The 8,437-nt window shown below is 40.8% G+C and overlaps 1 long non-coding RNA gene across 1 annotated transcript in view; it reads right to left on the reverse strand.

The window, feature by feature from the left end:
* LOC311434200 overlaps positions 1-4,770 on the reverse strand; it is a 161,635-nt gene extending 156,865 nt beyond the window's left edge. The window contains exon 1 of the long non-coding RNA XR_014691314.1: positions 4,482-4,770. This is a non-coding gene — a long non-coding RNA (uncharacterized lncRNA). The remainder of the gene's footprint in view (positions 1-4,481) is intronic.
* Between the last annotated feature and the right edge of the window lie 3,667 nt (positions 4,771-8,437).

Raw genomic sequence — 8,437 nt, forward strand, 5'->3', positions numbered from 1 at the left:
TTTATGGTGTTGTGTTTTTCGTTTGTTTGTTTGTTTGTTTTTAATGTATATTAGAAGTATTTAAAGAAAAAGATGTATGAATGCATTGCCTAATGAAAAAATGGAATCTACAGTTACTTCAAAATTTAATTTGAGCCATAAGTGAATTATTCATAAGTGAATAATTTCTGCCAAATGTGAATAAAATGTATAATATTTGTACATAGCTATTTCTTGTTGAATGACCACTGTTGTCCTGCTGTCCTGTTTTATAGATAGATAGATAAAAGACTTGGGTTCATGCATAAAAGAATAACCTCAGTGAAAAAAATGTGTCTGATGCAGAAGTATCAGTTTTTCTACTGTCATTGCTGGCAAGACCAGGGATTGAGGACTTTTGACCACTGACCAAAGTCTACCTCCTATCACACAACGTCTTGAGACCATCATCCAGCTCCTGTGACTGCAAGTGTTGTAGATTCACTCTAGTATAAATGGTGGAAACAAAGACTGTACTGAAGCTGTCTACTCTGCTATTCTTCCATTTGAATAAGTAAGCAATGGCACAGTAAAAGTTCACCTATTATCTCAAGTCATGGTCACCAATCATGGTCACCAATCACCAATCAGGCAATTGGCTCCAGGCAGACACATTCTGCAGCAGAACAGTGAATCATGGCATGCGGGGGTTTCCTGCATTGAGGCCACTTGAGGCAGCTGAGGAAACCGTCAGGAGCTGGCAGCCATTGTGAGGGCAGCTGATGAGGCTTGGGCAAAACCAGGAGTGCACCCCACTCTGTCGTGCAAAGGCAGCCCCTTGGGAGCACAGCAAACAGAGTGTGACAAACAGAGAAGGCAAACAAGGTAACAGGGTGTGGTGCATTAGTCACAGCATGGTGCAGCAGTTTTTGAGGTAGTGTGCACAGTCAGGGTGAGCAGGGAGGGCAGGAGACAGACAGATGTCTACCTTGTATTCTGTGAGCAACATGAAGCGGCTTTCCAGTGAGGGAAAAATGGTGTCCACCTGCCGCACCTTCTGGCTGAGACCAAAACCCAAAGAGAGAGGCCATGAACCCCCCTTAGCAGATGCCTCTACCCAGACAGACCTCCCAAGGACTGAAAGAGCTGCCCAGACCCTCAGATGCAAGGAACACCAGAACCTGGAGGTACCCCTAAGGCCTGAAGGTAGAGTTGGGTGTTGTGGGTGCAAGTGTGAACACATAGATGAACTTTCTGAGAAAGCTGCCAGATTGCGAGAGGAGCCCAGCAGGCTGTTACGCATCCAGGAATCTGACCGAGAGATTCATGCATGTGGACTGAAAAACAGCTTTGCCTTATGACCTCACAAGGTGGTGGTAAGGTGGCTTCCAACCCAAAACTGGCAGAATTGACAGTCTCACAAGACAGGGAAGCTGGACCCTCATCTCTGCTCAGAGCAGAGTGCCCCGGTACAATGATGCCCTGATAAAAGAATAGGGTAGAAAATAACAGAAATGGTGATGGTCAATACCCCTGTATTCATGACATCACAAAGAGGCTACTGAGTGTGGTTAAGCTGGAGGACTATCATCTGTACCTGCTCTTTCACGTAGGGACAGTGGAGGCTGAAACATCAAAAGGGACTTTATGTTCCTTGGAAAGATGCTGAAGGAACATAGCACAAGTAGTGTTTTCAATCCTCCCAGCTAGAAAATGCGAACCAAGGAGGAGCCAGTGGAAAGATCAGGTGAATGATTGGCTGCGCAGCTAGTGCCATGTTCAGGGTTTTGGGTTCTATGGTCTTGGGCATGCTTTTGAGAAACCAGGCATGCTTCTACAGGATGGGGCACACCTGACCAAGTGGGGCAAGACCATTTTGGGCTGCAGTCTCGCAGGACTCATTAGCAGGGTTTGGAACTAGATTTAGTGGGGAAAGGATATGTACCTGTAAGTGACACAAAAGAAACACTGAATGCTAATACTTTAGAAAACAGAAAGGAAACACTTGTGAACACACCTTTACATTGCCCAAAAGGATTGTGTCCTGGGCTGCATCAAAAGATGCAAGGCCAGCAGGTCAAGGGGGGTGATTGTCCCCCTCTACTCACCCCTCATGTGGCCCCACCTGGAATACTGCCACTTCCTCCTTATGACCCTTCTTATAGATGTGCTTCACATCAGCAAGTCTCCAGTCATTCGGGACCTCCCAAATGATCACGACCACTGGTAGATGATGGAAAGCAGCCCAGCAGTCACATCTGCCAATTCCCTCAGCACCCTCAGGTGGCCCCATGGACTTCTGACAGCCCAAGTGGAGCAGCAGGTCTCTAACTGTTTCCACCTGAACTGTGGGGTGTTTCTTCTGCTCCCCATCCCAGACTTCCAGGCCGGGAGGCTGAGTACCCTGAGGATAAGTGGTCTGACTAGTAAAGACAGATGTAAAAAAAGGATTAAGAAACTTAGCCTATTCCTTATCCTCAGTAGTCATGTTCTCCCCCTGAATCCAGTAAAGTATGGAAAATAGATATGGAACAACATGAACAAAAGCATTTACATTATATAATACCAAAAAAATTATTAGCTTTCAAATAACCAGAGAGTTGCATGTGTTGAATTTTGACTAATTCTCCTTGTTATTTTAAAATATTATTAAAAATTAATAACATTAGAAACAATTTCATGTATATATATATTTTTTTTAATTTTGAGTCAACTTTTTCTTGCTTTCTTTCTAAGTGTTAATTGTACGTATTGGCTTCTGTTATTTCCAGACCATTAATGAAGATGTTAAAATCTGCCTTAGCATGTTGTTTCACTAATATTTGACAGAAGTTGTGAAAAATTACCTCTTTTGTAGGAGTAACCCAATGTGCTAATTCCTTACAATAATTGGCACCAATATCTTATAATTAGCTGAATACCAATTAGCTTGAAATATGATTGAGAAACTCATATTAATGTTAACTTAATGTTTAATTTACATTTATGGCTTATTTAAATTACTGGAACATTCACACACACAAAAGCAACAACAAAAAAAATGCAATCAGTGTGGTTTCACCTTCACAGCTGATTTTCAGGGAATTTAGTAAAGAAAGAAAACATAAGTATGTCAAATCATTCCTAGGACTTTACATTTTAATTACCTGTACACTGCTTTCATTATAGCAGTTGAGTGTTGTATATATGTTTCTTAAGTTCCAGTACAAAAATATAAAAAAAGAGCCCATTTCTCTCCTCTTAATTTGTGTCTCAGTAGAATGTCTGGACATCTGTTGATTCTTTGTAATGTGATAAATTGCTCAAAACATGGAGGCAAGCCAGCTATATCATCTTTTCATATTTTACAATGCAATGAAATGAAATGAAATGAAATTGTAAGATGAAATCTTTGTAGAAGCAGGTTTTCCTTTCCCCCTGTCATGTCTTCACCTTGGCCACAATGGAAGTAATTTGTGAAAAAAATATTTATAACTTCTTTATCAGAACAGTTTTCTCAAAGAGTAAGAAGGAAGATAAACAGTCATCTCACTTTAATGAGACTTCTAAATTCAGTCACAATCTGTTTTAGAGAACTATATTCCCCAAACCCTTTAAAGAATATGATTTGAGTGTCTTACTCTCTTTCTGACAAAACCCAGTCTATAAAATATGGTCTCCATAGAAATAATTGCTGAAGAATTTTCTTCAATTACTGACTATGATATTTAACTATTCACAGAATCACAACATTGTTTAAGTTGGAAGGCATCTCTGGAGATCATTTAGTATTATGCCCCTGCTCCAGCAGGATCAACTAGATTGGGTTGTGCAGGAGGTTTTGAATATCTCCAAGGATGAAGATACCTTTACTACCTCCCCAGTTCCCTCACCCGAAGCAGCACAGGGAACTGGGGTCGTGGTCAGTCTTTAACAGCCTTTCTGCCACTCCAGCTTCTCATACTTTTCCTCTGCTTCAGAGTGTGCCCTCCAAGAGCTGCATTCCTACAGGACAAAAACCTGTTTCATCTTTGGGTCCTCTCCACAGGTGGCAGTTCCTGCCGGGAACCTGGTGTGGTGTAAATGCCTGAAGTAACTAGGAAAATAAAACTAACATTCACATTTTTAAGGAAAAGGTACAGCATTGAAGAGGCTTTCAGGGTAGGGCATAACTGCTTTATCAGAGCGTTCCCTAGGCTCCCAGCCTTAGATGCTATCGCGCTGGGGAAACTTGGTGTGCTAGCTCTAAGGAACAGCACGGAGCCTAGAGTGGAGTGGAGACACCACGGCTAGGCTCTGTAATCAGATGGGACCTCGATTGTTCTTGTGCACAAAGCTGCACTTTTTGCCACCCTAAGCCAAAGACCTGTCATGTTTTGACAAATGCTGTACCCTAGTGTACTTTTTGCTCATTATAATATCATTATAATACCAAAACACACCTCCATCCCAAAAGCTACCCGCCTCCAAGGTGCGACCACCCCTCACTGAGCATGCGCTCTGAATTCCTCGGAGCCTATTACTTTAAACGGAGACGGGAAAACTTTACACCAATCATAACTAAGATATGCTTGACTAGAGCCACTCAAGCTCCACCTAAAAGATAGAAAATAATATAAATTGGCCCAAGAGAAAGGGGATGTTAGGGAAGATACCACCGTCAGGGGAGATACCATCCCGAGGACAACATCCTTAGGACCTCCTGACTCTTGGGATCAGTCGACGGGCTGAGCCTCTCTTCCCCCCCCATTGGGACGCCTTTGGGTGAGATCTGAATACTTGCTTATAAACCTCTATAGAGTCTTTGATACTTTTAACGCGTTTATTTCTAGGCTGCGCACCTGTAACATCTGTAAACACCTGTAACACCTGTAACATCTATAACATCTGTAACACCTGTAACATCTATAACATCTATAACATCTGTAACATCTATAACATCTATAACATCTATAACACCTGTAACATCTATAACACCTATAACACCTATAACACCTGTGTATTTTATGCATACTTACTTGCTTTTGCAGACAGTCACTATCGCCGGCAATCCAAAAGAACCTGATTATCTGTTGCTGTAATAAACCATACTTGATTGCATTGTGATAACTCTCATTGAGTGCAACGAGGGTGAGGGTGGTTATCCGTGATAGTTCAGTGTTCTGAATCTAACCAGACCCCCAGGCGGTTAATGCATTTTTGGTGAATGTCCGAACGGACCCCCAGATGGTTAATGCGTTTTTGGTGAATGTCTGAACGGACCCCCAGGCCGTTAATGCGTTTTTGGTGAATGTCTGACTGGACCCCCAGACGGTTAAAGTGTTTTTGGTGAATGTCCGACTGGTTCAGTAACCTGAATCTGACCGGGCCCGTAACGGTTAATCAGCTACACCCCTTAACGCGACACCTGGCTCAGTGTGGGCACTCCTTATGGGGCTCAAATTTTCTTGAGGATACATCCACCTGCTCTGATGTGGGCCCTTTCATGAGCTGCAGTGTATATGTCTGCTCCACCATGGTCCTCTCCACAGGCTGCAGGGAAATATCCGGTCCACCATAGTCACTTCCAAAACTTCCATGGAGTGCAGGGGAATCCTTGCTCTTGTAACTGAAGCACATCCTCCCTCTATTTCTTCACTGACCTTTTTGTTCACAAACTTGTTTTTCCTCACTCCTCGGCTGTGTTTTGCCTTTTCTTGAAAACATTTTCCCAGAGACATTCTACCCATGGCTACTGGGCTCAGTCATGCCTTGTGGAGCTAGCTAGAACCTTACTGAATGCAGCTGTCCTCAGCCTCTCCTCACAGAGGATCCCTAAAGACTGGTCCTTCCACTGACAGATCTTTTCCATGCAAACAAGACCAAAGGGGAACCATGGATGAGTTACAAAAGATCTTGAAAAATAACCAGAAATAAAGAGCCTCTTTGTTATTAATGACATTATTGTTAACTAAGAGTCTTAGCTTTCTTTTGAATGTGATCTGAATTGTTATATTTAAAACAATGTTATTTGCAAAGATGTATGACTATTCATAATCTTCATTGTACTCTCTCTGTAAAGAGAGTACAAATGTACTGTGTTCAGTTTTGGGCCCCTCACTACAAGAAGGACATGGAGATGCTTGAGCGGGTGCAGAGAAGGGCGACGAAGCTGGTGAGGGGCCTGGAGAACAAGTCCTACGAGGAGCGGCTGAGGGAGCTGGGCTTGTTCAGCCTGGAGAAGAGGAGGCTCAGGGGTGACCTTATTGCTCTCTATGGGTACCTCAAGGGAGGCTGTAGCGAGGTGGGGGTTGGCCTGTTCTCCCACGTGCCTGGTGACAGGACGAGGGGGAATGGGCTTAAGTTGAGCCAGGGGAGTTTTAGGTTAGATGTTAGGAAGAACTTCTTCACTGAAAGGGTTGTGAGGCACTGGAACAGGCTGCCCAGGGAAGTGGTGGAGTCACCATCCCTGGAAGTCTTCAAAAGACGTTTAGATGTAGAGCTTAGGGAAATGGTTTAGTGGGGACTGTTAGCATTAGGTCAGAGGTTGGACTCGATGATCTTGAGGTCTCTTCCAACCTAGAAAATTCTGTGATTCTGTAATTCAAGTTTGAAGAGATGTCAGGATATCCCTATTCCAGCCCCATGTTCAAAGCAGTTTCAACTACAGGATCACACAAAGTTGCTCAGGGCTTTATTTTGTTGCGTAACCATCAAGAAAAGAGAACACAAAACTTTTCTGGGCAACCTGTCTCATTGTTTGATTGTCCTTCCAGCAAAATGTCTGTCCATGTATCCATTTATATCTACTTACATATCTTGTTGATTCTATGTTTTCTCATAGAAGTCTTTCAATCAAAAAACATTTGTTTTAAGGACTTGAAAATTTCCACAGTTGAGACTAAAGCCAAATATTTTGCTTGACAAGAGTTTTGGAAGACACATTTCCAATTGGGAATTTTGCATCTCTTCCTATACTACTAAAAGTTTTGGTTCCTTTTTCTCCTAATGAGATTTTAATTTTCATTTGCCAACCCTGATAACCAATGACCATCTCATACACCTTATAGTTAGAAACCCCTTTAGTTTTTATCATAAAAGCTTTTTCTCATTATGAAATTCTAATTATATTTATACCTTATTCAGTTTTGCATATTCTGTTCTCCCATGGCATATTAAAAAAATAATAAAAATAATAGTTGTAAATGTTTTATTTATTTTTTTTTTCCTGTATAGCTGCAGTAGTTGTGCATTTTGTACTGAATGTTAAGCTGTGTAGAGTTACAGACCCTCTGTAACTGTTCTTGTAACATCTTTCTGGAATGCATTATTTTTGTAGGTTCTCTGCAGGAAAGGAAGAAAATGAATAAGTAAATTGTTATTTACTGTACTCTCTCTGTAAAGTCAATTTAGAAAATTGTTTAGTATCTAACAGTTTCTAAAGCAATAATAATTGTTTGTTGCTTTCTAATTGCTTTGCCTTCCTCTGAATCTGTAATTCCATTCAGAGCAAAAAGACTTGCAAACATCTTGAACAGAGCTCAACTACTAAGAGGATGTTACAAAAATTGATGGATTTGATGGATGTTACAAAATTTGATGAAGTAAATGCTATGTGGAAGTGCAAAGGAAAGAAATTACTCTCTACTTCCCACAAATGACCAGCTGCCCTGGTGATGTTTCTTTCTCACTTTTTTGCCCACCTAGGAGGATTAGAGAGAGTCCTGATGCTGTGCCACTGCTGCTCAGCATCACTGTGCCAGTGTTGCTCAGCAACACTGCTGTGATACCACTGCTGTTCTAGCTACAGGTGCAGAGCACAGCATTACATGGGCCACTGCAGGGAAACTTAACATCCCAGCCAGACCCAGTACACACTTGAATGCATAGTTTAAAGAGAGACCCTTAAGCATTAGGTTTAGACATTATTCAAAATGACCCCTTAGATAGCTCTATTTAAATGAGGTGAACATTTTAAAATTAGCTTTGAATATCTGGACTACATATACCCTGTCTCAATATTTTGAACATAGAAATCTGTGCAATTATACTTCTTTTCCTCTGTACCCCGTCTTTATGTTATACATGGTAGAGCCTTACGACACACCGAGTAATGGAATCATGATCTGGGCTAGTGAACAAATCATAAAAAAAAAAAGCAAATCATAAATAATAATAAAAAAAAAAAAACAAATAATAAATAAAACCAACGTGAGTGCTTTATAAAGCTTTTTGCACCATCTTTTATATTCAAAGTAATTAAATATTCTCTAATTTCTTAAAATCATACATAGATAATCTTGAAAAATTTACTGTTTTTCCTGCCTCTGTTAAGTAAGCCTTAACACTGCAATTTAAACACAAATTAAAATAAAATAAAATAAAATAAAATAAAATAAAATAAAATAAAATAAAATAAAATAAAATCTTGCTCCCTAAATCTTCCAATAGTTAATATTCTTCACGTTTCCTTTTTTCCAGATAAGCATTAAAAAATGGAATTCCTTCCAACTTTTCCTCT

This window comes from Aythya ferina, assembly GCF_964211825.1.
Source record: "Aythya ferina genome assembly, chromosome: 3".
Lineage (NCBI taxonomy): Eukaryota > Metazoa > Chordata > Aves > Anseriformes > Anatidae > Aythya > Aythya ferina.